The sequence below is a fragment of the Lepidochelys kempii genome, chromosome 1 (assembly GCF_965140285.1).
Source record: "Lepidochelys kempii isolate rLepKem1 chromosome 1, rLepKem1.hap1, whole genome shotgun sequence".
Lineage (NCBI taxonomy): Eukaryota > Metazoa > Chordata > Testudines > Cheloniidae > Lepidochelys > Lepidochelys kempii.
Window position 1 is genome coordinate 277,164,210 of NC_136380.1, and position 14,895 is coordinate 277,179,104.

Below are 14,895 nucleotides of genomic sequence, written 5' to 3' on the forward strand. Positions count from 1 at the left end.
AATGCTCAATAACCCAGTAGGAGTTGACATTTTTACAACCTTGGGATGTAAGCATTGTGTGATGAAAGAATGATTACCTAATATGCAGTACCAATTCCAGTAGCAGTATTTCCTAGAAAGATGATAACCAGGATGGTAACATGAACTGGTTCAGAGATCATTCAATCAAAATGATCTGCTTAGTTACCTGCCAGATAGTAGGCAAAGTTTTTTCTTTAGTTACATCCTCACAATCACATCACCTTCAGTGGAATTACAGTGGGTAACACAGGGTAGAATTTGGTCCACAGTTTTCAAGAACACTTTCTGCCAGTGTGATTAGTCCTGCCAAATTATAGCTGCACAATTTTCAACCTGGTATAATCGAAACTCACATAATGAAAGATTAAGAAGATTTTTACATTTTCAGAAACGTCACTTTGAAAATCGTCACTGCCTATTTCCTAAATTTTCTTTGACACACTGCCAATATCCTATTTTGACAAGGCCATAACATTTTATATGCATGTGTTATATATTAAAAAGGACCCAATGAAACTTTGTGTTTGTGTCTTAACTCATTAATTGCCGAACACTACCCATAGGATGAAGCCTTGACTAGAGCTGGCTGAAAAATTGAAATCCCTTTCCCATGAAAATTTTACATAAAAAGTTCTTCCAAATTGGGTCCCAAAATCAAAACCATTAAACATTTCACAGGATTTCCAGGAAAAAAATTCCATTTGGGGAGGATTTTTTAACTTGCCATTTATGGACTGGCACTATGATATTTTCTAGATAATAAGACAGAAAATATCATAATGCTACTATATACATCTATGGTATGCCCACATCTTGAATACTGTATGCAGTTCTGGTCACCCCATAAAGATATATTAGAATTGAGAAAAGTACAGATTATAATGACAAAAATGTTTAGGAGGTATGAAATAGTTTCAATCTGAAGAGAGATGAAAAAGACATGGACTGGTCAGCTTGGAAAAGAGACAATTAAGAAGGGATATGACAGAGGTCTATCAACTCATGAATGTCATAAGACAAGAACTTGGGTTACCCCAATGAAATAAACAGGCAGCAGGCTTAAAATAAACAAAAGGAAGTGCTTCTTCACACAATGCAGAGTCAACCTGTGGAACTCATTGCCAGGGGATATTGTGAAGGCCAAAAGTATAACTTCTGACTGCGAGAATCTGGGACAGAATGGCAGGGGATGAATCACTCAAAAAATGGTCCTGTTATTTTCATTCTTTCTGAAGCATCTGGCACTGGCCACTGTCAGAAGATCAGATACTGGGGAAGATGGACCTTGATCTGACCCAGCATTGCCATTCTTATGTTTTTATGTGCTCTCCTGAAAAGCTTTTCAGGCAAAAAGTGAAATTGACTCGAACCTTGCAGGCAAGCCACTGGGGAGCCATCTCTTTGATTTGTCTGACAGAAAATCTTTTTTTTGTTCCATAAAATTAAAAATTTTCCCATGGAAAATTCTGATTTTTTGAAAAGGACATTTTCAGTTAGATAATCACTGTGATGGAAGATTTCCAGCCAACTGTAGTCCTTATCTCACTAATGTCAATAGTAAGACACCCACTGACTCTCACTGATTTCACCCATTGTACAGACTATGTGCAGTAACCTAAATTTTACTATTTACAGGGTTCAGACTTTGTTTCAGATATAACATACTGTGTAACATACTTTGCATTTCTACAATGCCTTCCATCCAAGAAATCCCACGTACTTGGCAAACAATAAATCAAACTTCATAGCACCTCTGCACATACACCAATACTATCTCCATTTTACAGGTGAGGTACAGAAAGATAAAGCAATATAGCAAGTCTGTGGCAGAGTGAACCACTGAACCCAGATCTTCTGATTCCCAGTCTTTTATGTTACGCACTATATAATGCTTCCTCTTTCTGTTGGCCTCCATTAGCTTATATATTTGTGACACTCTGTTCCTCAAAGTAGCACCCTGGAACCCCCATATTCACCACTGAAATATAATTATGGTATGTTTTGTACAAAGTATGCCTTGTGAAGTATCATGCTAAAAGTCTTGATTTGTTTCACATTCATATCCGGTTGGATTGTATTTGCTATCATTATTTGTGAAGTTATGAAGCATTGCTATATGTCTTACTGAAATATGTTGTAAGGTTGGGAGATGTCCACAGCCAACCTCTCAATCGCAACAAAAGACCAGCCAGATGTGCTGATGGCCCATTAAAGGGGATCCACTCTCCCACTGGCCACCCCATTCTCAGAGAGAGCACATATGCAATGGAGACTGCTTAACCAATGGGGGCTGCCTAACCTCCACATCACAGCAAGGGACTTTCTAGCAAACTGGAAGAAACTGTAAAAGAGAGACAAGTGAACTGGAAGAATGTCTGGAGGACAAAGACTTTGAACTGGGGAAGGGTGCTCCCAGGCTGGAAAAAGGAGTCCAGTCGGTATATTGAGGATCTGTAACCTGCTTGTATCATCTCTCATGGTGAGACACTGCTTGATTCAAATCCTGTTTAGTTTGTAGAACTTATACTGCAAATTTATTTTTGTTTCTTTAAGTAACCAACTCCGATCTCTTTCCTGCCACTTATAATTACTTAAAATCTATCTTTCTGTAGTTAATAAACATGTTTTATATTTTACCTAAAACATCGTGTTTTGGTGAAGTGCTTGGGAAATCTCAGCTGAGGTTACAAAGGCTAGTGTGTGTCCTCTCCACATTGAGGGAGTGGGGAATTGAATAATGAACTTACACTGGCCTGGCTTCTGACTAGTGCAAGGTGGTACAGTTCTGGGGCGCAAGACTGGGGAGCAGGGGGGAATTGGCTGGAGTCAGTCTATTGTTGGATCATGAGTGCCTAGGAAAGCATTCATGAAACACAGTTGGGTTCCTGCCTGTGGATATCTGTGTAAGTACAGTACCTGCCAGAGATTTGTAACTTGACATCAGCATCATCATGTGAGGGCCAGCCCAGGGTGGCGGAGAGAGGGGTCAGCAGTCCCACAGTCCAGGTTGCACCTCTGGAACCCCGTCACAATATAGTAAGCTCACTGTGCAGACATGTGGTGTAGCTAAATTACAGGTTATGCTGGGATGCATCTGCGAGCAGGAAGACAGATCTCTAAATATTATACAATAAAATCTATACAACATAATAAATTAATGTAATAAACCATTGTGGTCATCTATGCAATTCTACATCTACTTCATACCATGCTTGGTTTCACTTACTGCTAATAAGTTGTTCTATGCTAATTAATGTATACTTAGGGAATAGCTATTTGTATTCATGCAGAATTATTTTTCAAAATGCATTTTAAATACAAATCTCATTAGTCTCTCTGGAACATTTTGCTATGGACAGATGGAATTGACGGCTAAAGCTCCGCAGTTGTGAATGTTGACTCAAAATGTTTAATTTCTTTTAATTTAATTCTGTTCACACAATTCAGCAGTTTTCTAATTTGATTTATATTGTGATAATGTAAAATGCCATGAAAATCTGGTCCGGAGCAGTTTCCAAAATCAGACCAAAAAGGAATGTTACTAATCTGTAAGATGATGTTTTATAAACAGAGAGGGGAAAAAAAATTATTTGAAGAAAAAAAAAAAAAGAAGTGGGGAAAAGAATGATTCTGCCCCACTTCAAAACACTAACCTTTTCCAAAGTGAAAAGGATGGGTAGCCACCAGTGCTTACCTTTCCCATTACAAGTTTAGGCCTCAATTATGCAACCCATGTTCAGGAGCATGCACTCCTGGAGCAGTTTTACTAACTCCAGTGGGACTATTTATCTGAGTAGGATCTCACTAGTCCATACAAAGGTTGCACAATTGGGCTCTTAGCCCTGGTCTACACTAGGACTTTAGGTCGAATTTAGCAGTGTTAAATCGATGTAAACCTGCACCCATCCATACGATGAAGCCCTTTATTTTGACTTAAAGGGCTCTTAAAATCGATTTCCGTACTCCACCCCTGACAAGTGGATTAGCGCTTAAATCAGCCTTGCTGGTTTGAATTTGGGGTACTGTGAACACAATTCGACGGTATTGGCCTCCGGGAGCTATCCCAGAGTGCTCCATTGTGACCGCTCTGGACAGCACTCTCAACTCAGATGCACTGGCTAGGTAGACAGGAAAAGAACTGCAAACTTTTGAATCTCATTTCCTGTTTGGCCAGCATGGCAAGCTGCAGGTGACCATGCAGAACTCATCAGCAGAGGTGACCATGATGGAGTCCCAGAATCGCAAAAGAGCTCCAGCATGGACTGAATGGGAGGTACGGGATCTGATCGCTGTTTGGGGAGAGGAATCCGTGCTATCAGAACTCCGTTCCAGTTTTTGAAATACCAAAACCTTTGTCAAAATCTCCCAGGGCATGAAGAACAGAGGCCATAACAGGGACCCAAAGCAGTGCTGCGTGAAACTTAAGGAGCTGAGGCAAGCCTACCAGAAAACCAGAGGGGTGAACGGCTGCTCCGGGTCAGAGTCCCAAACATGCCGCTTCTATGATGAGCTGCATGCCATTTTAGGGGGTTCAGTCACCACTACCCCAGCTGTGTTGTTTGACTCCTTCAATGGAGATGGAGGCAACACGGAATCAGGTTTTGGAGATGAAGAAGATGAGGAGGAGGAGGAGGAGGAGGTTGTAGATAGCTCACAGCAAGCAAGCGGAGAAACCGGTTTTCCCGACAGCCAGGAACTGTTTCTCACCCTGGACCTGGAGGCAGTACCCCCTGAACCCAGCCAAGGCTGCCTCCTGGACCCGGCAGGTGGAGAAGGGACCTCCGGTGAGTGTACCTTTTAAAATACTATACATGGTTTAAAAGCAAGCATGTGAAAGGATTACTTTGCCCTGGCATTCGCTGCTCTCCTGGATGTACTCCCAAAGCCTTTGCAAAAGGTTTCTGGGGAGGGCAGCCTTATTGCGTCCTTCATCGTAGGACACTTTACCACTCCAGGCCAGTAACACATACTCGGGAATCATTGTACAACAAAGCATTGCAGTGTATGTTTGCTGGCGTTCAAACAACATCCCTTCTTTATCTCTCTGTGTTATCCTCAGGAGAGTGAGATATCATTCATGGTCACCTGGTTAAAATAGGGTGCTTTTCTTCAGGGGACGCTCAGAGGATCCCATTCCTGCTGGGCTGTTTGCCTGCGGCTGAACAGAAATGTTCCCCGCTGTTAGCCACGGGGAGGGGGGAGGATTGAGGGGGTAGCCACACGGTGGGGAGAGGCAAAATGCGACCTTTTAACGAAAGCACATGCTATGTATGTAATGTTAACAGCAAGGTTTACCCTAAAAGACTGTAGCCACTGTTTTATAAAATATGTCTTTTTAAATACCGCTGTCCCTTTTTTTTTCTCCACCAGCTGCATGTGTTTCAATGATCACAGGATCTTCTCCTTCCCAGAGCCTAGTGAAGATTAGAAAAAAAAACCGCACTCATGATGAAATGTTCTCTGAGCTCATGCTGTCTTCCCACACTGAGCACAGACAAATGCGTGGAGGCAAATAATGTCAGAGTGCAGGAAAGCACAAAATGACCGGGAGGAGAGGTGACGGGATGCATCCGATGAAGTGAGCTGTAGCTCACGAAAGCTCATGCTCAAATAAATTGGTTAGTCTCTAAGGTGCCACAAGTACTCCTTTTCTTTTTGCAAAGACAGACTAACACGGCTGTTACTCTGAAACAGGGCTGAAGAGAGTAAGTGGTGGGCTGAAGAGAGTAAGTGGCGGGCTGAAGACAGGGCTGAAGCTCAAATGTGGCGGCAGCGTGATGAGAGGAGGCAGGATTCAATGCTGAGGCTGCTGGAGGATCAAACCAGTATGCTCCAGTGTATGGTTGAGCTGCAGCAAAGGCAGCTGGAGCACAGACTGCCACTACAGCCCCTGTGTAACCAACCGCCCTCCTCCCCAAGTTCCATAGCCTCCACACCCAGACGCCCAAGAACGCGGTGGGGGGGCCACCGGCCAACCAGCCACTCCACCACAGAGGATTGCCCAAAAAAAAGAAGGCTGACATTCAATAAATTTTAAAGTTGTAAACTTTTAAAGTGCTGTGCTTAAAATGCTGTGTGGCATTTTCCTTCCCTCCTCCACCACCCCTCCTGGGCTACCTTGGTAGTCATCCCCCTATTTGTGTGATGAATGAATAAAGAATGCATGAATGTGAAGCAACAATGACTTTTATTGCCTCTGCAAGCGGTGATCAAAGGGAAGAGGGGAGGGTGGTTAGCTTACAGGGAAGTAGAGTGAACCAAGTGGTGGGGGGTTTTATCAAGGAGCAACAAAGAGAACTTTCACACCGTAGCCTGGCCAGTCATGAAACTGGTTTTCAAAGCTTCTCTGATGCGTACCGCGCCCTCCTGTGCTCTTCTAACCGCCCTGGTGTCTGGCTGCGCATAACCAGCAGCCAGGCGATTTGCCTCAACCTTCCACCCCGCCATAAACATCTCCCCCTTACTCTCACAGATATTGTGGAGCACACAGCAAGCAGTAATAACAGTGGGAATATTGGTTTCGCTGAGGTCTAAGCGAGTCAGTAAACTGCACCAGCGCGCCTTTAAACGTCCAAATGCACATTCTACCACCATTCTGCACTTGCTCAGCCTGTAGTTGAACAGCTCCTGACTACTGTCCAGGCTGCCTGTGTACGGCTTCATGAGCCATGGCATTAAGGGGTAGGCTGGGTCCCCAAGGATACATATAGGCATTTCAACATCCCCAACAGTTATTTTCTGGTCTGGGAATAAAGTCCCTTCCTGCAGCTTTTGAAACAGACCAGAGTTCCTGAAGATGCGAGCGTCATGTACCTTTCCCGGCCATCCCACGTTGATGTTGGTGAAACGTCCCTTGTGATCCACCAGAGCTTGCAGCACTATTGAAAAGTACCCCTTGCGGTTTATGTACTCGGCGGCTTGGTGCTCCGGTGCCAAGATAGGGATATGGGTTCCGTCTATGGCCCCACCACAGTTAGGGAATCCCATTGCAGCAAAGCCATCCACTATGACCTGCACATTTCCCAGGGTCACTACCTTTGATATCAGCAGATCTTTGATTGCGGGGGCTACTTGCATCACAGTAGCCCCCACAGTAGATTTGCCCACTCCAAATTGATTCCCAACTGACCAGTAGCTGTCTGGCGTTGCAAGCTTCCACAGGGCTATCACCACTCACTTCTCAACTGTGAGGGCTTCTCTCATCTTGGTATTCATGCGCTTCAGGGCAGGGGAAAGCAAGTCACAAAGTTCCATGAAAGTGCCCTTACGCATGCGAAAGTTTCGCAGCCACTGGGAATCGTCCCAGACCTGCAACACTATGTGGTCCCACCAGTCTGTGCTTGTTTCCCGAACCCAGAATCGGCGTTCCACAGCATGAACCTGCCCCATTAGCACCATGATGCATGCATTGGCAGGGCCCATGCTTTCAGAGAAATCTGTGTCCATGTCCTGATCACTCACACAACCGCGCTGATGTCGCCTACTTGCCCGGTATCGCTCTGCCAGGTTCTGGTGCTGCATATACTGCTGGATAATGCGTGTGGTGTTTAATGTACTCCTAATTGCCAAAGTGAGCTGAGCGGCCTCCATGCTTGCCTTGGTATGGCGTCCGCACAGAAAAAAGGCGCGGAACGATTGTCTGCCGTTGCTCTGACGGAGGGAGGGGCGACTGACGACACGGCTTACAGGGTTGGCTTCAGGGAGATAAAATCAACAAAGGGGGTGGCTTTACATCAAGGAGTATTTCAGGCAGGACTTCACAGAGGGTTCCAATAAGAAATGGTGCACCTAAGTTATTGTTCTTATTGGAATAAGGAGGTTAGTCTGACCTCTGATTGATACATGGCTAGATTTACCTCGCTGCACCTTCTCTGTGAGTGACTGCAGTGTGACCTAGAGGAATGAGTCCCCCAGATGGGGAGGGTGAGAAGCAAATGAGTACAAAACAAATCTGGTCTATTTCTTGTTTTGATACACTCCATCTATCTTTTACATCTTTGGCTGGCAGCAGAGAGTGCAGAAGGACTGCATGCCATCCACATCTCAGGGCTGCTCGGCAGAAGATGGTACAATACGACTGCTAGCCATCCTCATCTCTTGCCTGCCTGGCAGAAGATGGTACAATATGGCTGCTAGCAATCCATATCACCTGCCTGCTCACCATAAGATGGTTCAATAGGACTGACTGCAGGACTAAAGAGAATGACTTGATCAAGTCACTCCAAATTTAGTCCCTGCACCCATGTCTGCCCAGGCGCTCCTGGCTGACGTGGCCAGGAGCACCTCGGACATGACGATGACGGCTACCAGTCCTATTGCACCGTCTGCTGCCACAAGGCAATGGGTTGCTGCTACTGTGTAGCAATGCAGTACTGCATCTGCCAGCACCCAGGAGACATACGGTGACGGTTAGGAGCGGGCTCCATGCTTGCCGTGGTATGGCATCTGCACAGGTAACTCAGGAAAAAAGGCGCAAAACGATTGTCTGCCCTTGATTTCACGGAGGGAGTGAGGGAACGGGGGCCTGACGATATGTACCCAGAACCACCCGCGACAATATTTTTGCCTCATCAGGCATTGGGGTCTCAACCCAGAATTCCAATGGGCAGCGGAGACTGCGGGAACTGTGGGATAGATACCCACAGTGCAACACTCCAGAAGTCGACTCTAGCCTCAGTACTGTGGAAGCACTCCGCCAAGTTAATGCACTTAATGCACTTAGAGCATTTTCTGTGGGGACACACACACTCGAATATATAAAACCGATTTCTAAAAAAACAACTTCTATAAATTCGACCTAATTTCGTAGTGTAGACATACCCTTAGGTAATTTGGCCTATTCATCTGAAACCATTATAAAGAATTCTCTCCATGGAACAGAAAGGGAATCACTGCACTATTAGCCCTATAAAGTAGCAGTCCCGTTAATTTCAGTGAGATTACTTGTTGATTAAGGGGCAGAGTACAGGTGGCACAAATGGGCCCTTTTCACTAGATTGTGCCATTTAAGGGCAGCCACACATAGTTGACTCCACATTGCCTTGCTCACCAGAACTGGTTTGCCTTAGAAACAGAATCTGGAGTGGTCTGATGTACAGGGAGTGCACAGCTACACTGCTACACCCCTTTAAGGATGCTGCATATAACCCTCAATATAGCTGACCAGCTCTATTGACCAGTATGGGCATGCCACTGCCTACTCTCAACCCTTCAAACCCATCACATGCCTGCTCGTGAGAGTAATTAGGGATTGCATTTGTGCATGATGGCCATGCTAGAAGATGGCTCCATGCTATCCTAAATGGCAGCAGAATACTTAGGCAAGAATCTAGTCCTCAGGAACAAGATGAAGGTGAAATTGTGACAACTATAAAAAATAATAAGGTCAAGACACATATATATGAGTATATTTACTTATGGGTTTTTTTCAAAATCCTTTTGGAGATAAAACATTTTGCCCACACCCATAGAGCAGGCTGGATAAATGAGATAAAGGCAAGATAGGAACTGGAAAAAATACTATATTTCACTTACAAAAAAATAAGTGGCCATCTCTCTTTTAGTCTTAAGGTTTCTGCAGCCTACCCCAGTCTATGTTTAATGTGACTGAGGCAAAGATTGTCTTTGTCACTGCTACAGTGATTTCAGAAGTCACAGAACTGTATTCTATACCTGTATTATTCAAATCCCCCAAACACTGGCATGGGATTTTTGAAAAGGTGGATCCTATTCTGCTCTACTTTGTGGCATAAAACAATTGTGAGGCCTGTGTGATGTTCATGGGCTCTGAAAGGTTGCTTACCTATATGAATGACCTCATTCACTTCATAGAATAAACTCAGGCACAGTAGGCTTATTGGACAGGGACTTTATTTCACTGCAGTATCACAAACCACCATTACAACCTTGTCAGTGCAATTTTTCATTCTGCTGGTTTACAACAAAGCAGTAAAGGCTTAAAAAGAATCAAAATAACAATAAAAAAGGAAGTCCCAAAAGAGAATTATTCACCTTAGTGACTATTATTGGTGCTGCTCCTACAAGCTTTGTAGATTCTATACCATCAAAAGAGCATAGCTGAACAGGCATGATGACTCGGATAATTCATTCACTGTTGCATACAGTATCTAATGACAATGAGGCACTTTCCAACCAGACTCCAGTATTTTATGGGCAATATCATTTCAGTATTAGAGAAGCTGGTTCTTACTGCAACAGGGTTGCTGTCCATGACTGTGCAAGTTCATTGCGTGCCCAAAGACGAAGTCACAAACTGTCTCACGTTCTCGCTGCTTATAAAAATCAGCATCATGACAATAGTGTTCTAGCACACAAAGACTTGGCTCATGTGTCCGAAGATATCCTAATTTCACCTAAATGAAATTCTGGTAAAATATACTGTTGTGTGGAAGCTGAAATGTTTTGTGGAGACATTTCATATTAAACAAAGAGTTTGTCAAAAAGTTTGTTTCTTATTGAGGGAGGAAGAGAGATTCTGTATCTGGGTAGCTAGGTTAGTGGCCTAGGAGACTGGTGTTGCAGGTCAAAGTCCCTGTTCTGAAGTGGCATGGGATGAGAATCTTTGCTCCAAATCAAGCAGAGCAGGAAGTTGACTCACATCCAGACAATTCTGTTGCCATTAATCCATTTTAAAGGGTTTGTTTTCAATCCAGCGGCTGACACCAGCCAGTCAGTAGTGATCATAAAACCTACACCTGGGCTGAAGTTGTTTAAGCTGCATCAGGGGTGGGATGGGGTAAGGGGAGGTAGCCTCTCAGGACTGAAGTGCTCCTCCAAAGTATCTCTTTTCTAAATATGGAATTGTGAAAGATATATGAAGGAGGCCTTTTATTCAAGGGAGCTCAGCAACTCTCATCAGGATAGCTAAATTGCATCCTCTGGCACAATTACCACTATGTATGATGCCCTTCCTTCCCCCTCTCTAACACAAATTTTAGCAATCAAGAGTCAAGACTCTTCAAGCCTCACTCATCACTACCCTAGTGGATCAGCCCATTCTTCCTAGTGTCTATTGGTGTTTATTAAACCTGACGTCTACAAACCCAAATCTCTCTCCCCTCCCATCACTACCCATATTCTCCCCCACTAGAACTTTAGGGGTTATTCCAACCTAGAGGTGAATTAACTACCACAGGCTGCCCAGTTCCAGCAGAGAGAGAGTAAAACTACCCTGCCTAACACAGGTATTATGAGGGTAAGTTCATTAGTGTATGTGAGATGCTCAGACATACTACCATCAATGACGGTCATACAACTACCTCAATAGATAGGATGGAAAGGTCATAATTAGAATAGTAAGCTCATTTATACCTCCCATCTCTGGAAGTAGGCTTTTCCCCTTTTTCGTGTTGTATTCCAAAATGACCTGTTCTGATTAGAGCAGCTACCCCATGCTGCTTCCTAGGATATACATGCCCCAGCAGACTGCATATATTTTCGGCTGAACCTTGGACTTGGAAAAAGCCCTCTGGAAGTCAATGATTTTCTTGATGTCTTAGATGTTTATTGTAAAAGTAATAGGTAGGCATCCCTCCACTTTCTACCAGAAGTGACTGTTTAATTGCAAAGTAAGACTATTTATTGAAGAAACGGGCTCATTAATGATAAATAAATTGTTTTCATACCAACCTCATAGTGCAATATATTGATGTTTTTTTAAATACCTTGTAAAGGCAGAAGTGCTTGTACTATAGACCAGAAAGTAAAATACAGTAGGGATATAACTAGGAATAAATGTATTAACTAAACAAGACCCAGAAGGAGGGCCCAATACTGCAAACACTTGACCACATGGGTAACTTTACCCACACAAATAGTCCTACTAAAGTCAGTGAGACTATGCTGGTGTATAAACATGCTCCTGTGAATATGTATTTACAGGATCAGGGTCTAAGAGATATTTCCTTAAATATTTACTCTCTCCATATCAAATCCATTTAGAGCATTAGACATAGTTTTTTTTCCCTCTTTTTATTTACATTTCTATCTATAAAAGGCATAATAGTGCTACTACTTAGAACACTCATAGATCCATTATGGCAATAAAAATTCAGATGTGAATGCATATTCCTTAGGGCTATATGTAACATTGTAAACTACAAGTGTCATTAGAAAGACAAGGAGGAATTAAAATTTACCATCTGTGATATTTTTATTACCAGATCACTAGAAAATTGGAAATTTTTTTACCATTAAAAATGGTAGAGCTCATGCCTCATTTCACTTGAAAACCGCAGTAGTAATTTAAAATCTTTCAGTGCTTAGAAACCTTTGTGATGCAGTGGTAATTGGCCATTTTTATATATTAGCTGTGGCAAAATAATTACATTTTGGCATGTCAGGGTGTTATTTGCTATAGAAGACCTGTACACATAAAAGAGTCTGAGATTCCTTCTACCCTGGTTATTCAAGTATGAACACTTAAGAGAAATACTAATGTGGAGGATGCACTTGGCTCATATAAGGCCAATCCTATATCTTTTTTGCTAGTAGCCCTATTGAAGGATGCGTGTCTGATTCTGATCTCTGGCTCTGATGTAAATCAAAAGGTGTTATTCTAGTGAGATCTATGGGAGACAGAACTTGTACAGAGCCTGGACCAAGAACCATGCTTTTTCGACAGATGATGTACTCCTCTCTTTGGAGTACCTCTCCCTATCAGCTGAGATTCTTTCAACCCCTCTCCTCAGCACCTGTACAACAGGTGAGGCAAGCGATGCCAGAAGTAATGGCCTTGCTTAATAACTTGCTGGTGCTGCCCCGTGCCCAGTTTACGCCTACATTTTAAACCAATACGTTCCAAAGAAGGAAAACAAGTGACACGCACAGATTAAAAAAGAAAGACAAAAAGGAAAGAGGCAAACTGATAAAAATTGGAAGTGAAAAATATTTCTGTTTTTGTAATAGGAGATACAACCTATCTTGTTTTTCTCCTACTCTTCTTTGCTTTCTTGCTTTCTCTCTCTCTCTCTCTCTCTTTCTTCACTGTGCTTCTATTCATTTCCTCAGTTTTTCCTGTTCACCTGGGATGATATTAAAATGTTCTTCCTATTCTAGTGGTGTTAGAACTGCTGCTGTGTATGTAGTCTATATGGGTTTCCAGTTAGAGAAGGCTTATAATTTCTAAGCAAAGAACTGAAATTAAAAAGATTATAAGGTAGATGGAATAATACACACTAAAAATAGGCTTCCTGGTGAATACAGAAGAAGATTCATTTTATACTAAATTATGGTTATTATATGTGTCTACATTTGATTGACCGGTGATTGTTAGAGCATTGCTGTGATTGTAGTCCTGCTGCAAATGTCCCACAGTGCCCACAGCTGAATCACCAAGAGGAAATAAAGCACATTTTTCTCTCCATTGAAGAAAAGTTACAGTTTACAAATTCAAGCCAGATTTTTTGTGTTTGTTGAAAGGTAGCTTTCATAAAGGAGGTGGTACAGGTGTTGAAGCAGTCTGGGGCATCACTGAAAAGGAGAGATGGACCTACTTCATTTACTGTTACCATGTACAGTGTAATTAGCTGAAAAGTGGGGTAGACCCATAGGGCAAAGACTCTGATTCAGGTATTTAAGCACCTGCTTCATTTTAAACACACATGTATCTCCTCAGTTTGCAAAGATTTCCCTCTATTTTTATTGTCTGACAAACATTCTAAATGTATATATATATATTAGGGCAGTCAAGCAATTAAAAAATAAATCCTGATTAATGACATGATTAAACAATTAATTGTGATTAATTGTGCTATTAAACAATAATAGAATACCATATATTTAAACACTTTTGGATGTTTTATACATTTTCAAATGTATTTATTTCAATTACAACACAGAATACTAAATGTACAGCACTCACTTTATATTCATTTTTATTACAAATATTTGCACTGTAAAAACCCAAAGAAATAGTATTTTTCAATTCACCTAATACAAGTACTGTAGTGTAACCTCTTTATCATGAAAGTTGAACTTACAAATGTAGAATTATGTTCAAAAAATAACTGCATTCAAAAATAAAATGATGTAAAACTTTATAGCCTACAAGTCCACTCAGTCTTACTCCTTGTTCAGCCCATCGCTCAAATAAACAAGTTTGTTTACATTTGCAAGAGATAGTGTTGCCCTCTTCTTGTTTACAATGTCACCTGAAAGTGAGAACAGGTGTTTGTATGGCACTGTTGCAACCAGGGTCACAAGATATTTACATGCCAGATGAGGTAAAGATTCATATATACCTATATGTTTCGACCACAATTCCAAAGGACATCCGTCCATGCTGATGACCATCCAAAGCAGTGCAGATTGATGGATATTCATTTTCATCATCTGAGTCAGATGCCACCAGTGGAAGGTTGATTTTCTTTTTTGGTGGTTCGGGTTCTGTAGTTTCCGCATCAGAGTGTTGCTTTTTTAAGACTTCTGAAACTATGCTCTACACTTTGTCCCTCTCAGATTTTGGAAGGCACTTCAGATTCTTAAACCTTGGGTCAAGTGCTGTAGCTATCTTTAGAAATCTCACATTGATACCTTATTTGTGTTTTGTCAACTCTGCAGTGAAAGTGTTTGAAAGAAAGGAACAACACAAAACATTTTGCTGATGTTGACCCTCTGCATGCACACACCACCACAGCTCCCATTTGCTGCAGTTCGCTATTCCCAGCCATTGGGAGCTGTGGGATTACCCTGATGATTCGCATGCCAAAGGTTGCTGACCCCTGCTCTCAAGTTTTACATTGTTTTATTTTTGAGTTTCAGAGTAACAGCTGTGTTAGTCTGAATTCGCAAAAAGCAAAGGAGTACTTGTGGTACCTTAGAGGCTAATCAATGTATTTGAGCATAAGCTTTCGT